Here is a 264-nt window from a genome sequence, read left to right on the forward strand (position 1 = left end):
TTTTAAGATAACACACAAGTTACTTTCATTAACACTTAATTACTTTAATATGTAATGGAAAACTTTTTCATTAAAACATAACACTGCGAATAGTGGAATTGAACTCTTGACTCTGGAATCAGCCGCTCTTCCCCCCTTCTTCCCTCCCTGCCCCAAGATTTAGTTGCAAGTGATTCCAGAAAAGAACAAAACAAACAAAAAAAAAAAATGTAGACATCTCCCCGTCGGGGAATTGAACCCCGGTCTCCCGCGTGACAGGCGGGG

This window comes from Nematolebias whitei, chromosome 23 (assembly GCF_014905685.2).
Source record: "Nematolebias whitei isolate Nwh7 chromosome 23, NemWhi1, whole genome shotgun sequence".
NCBI classification, from domain to species: domain Eukaryota; kingdom Metazoa; phylum Chordata; class Actinopteri; order Cyprinodontiformes; family Rivulidae; genus Nematolebias; species Nematolebias whitei.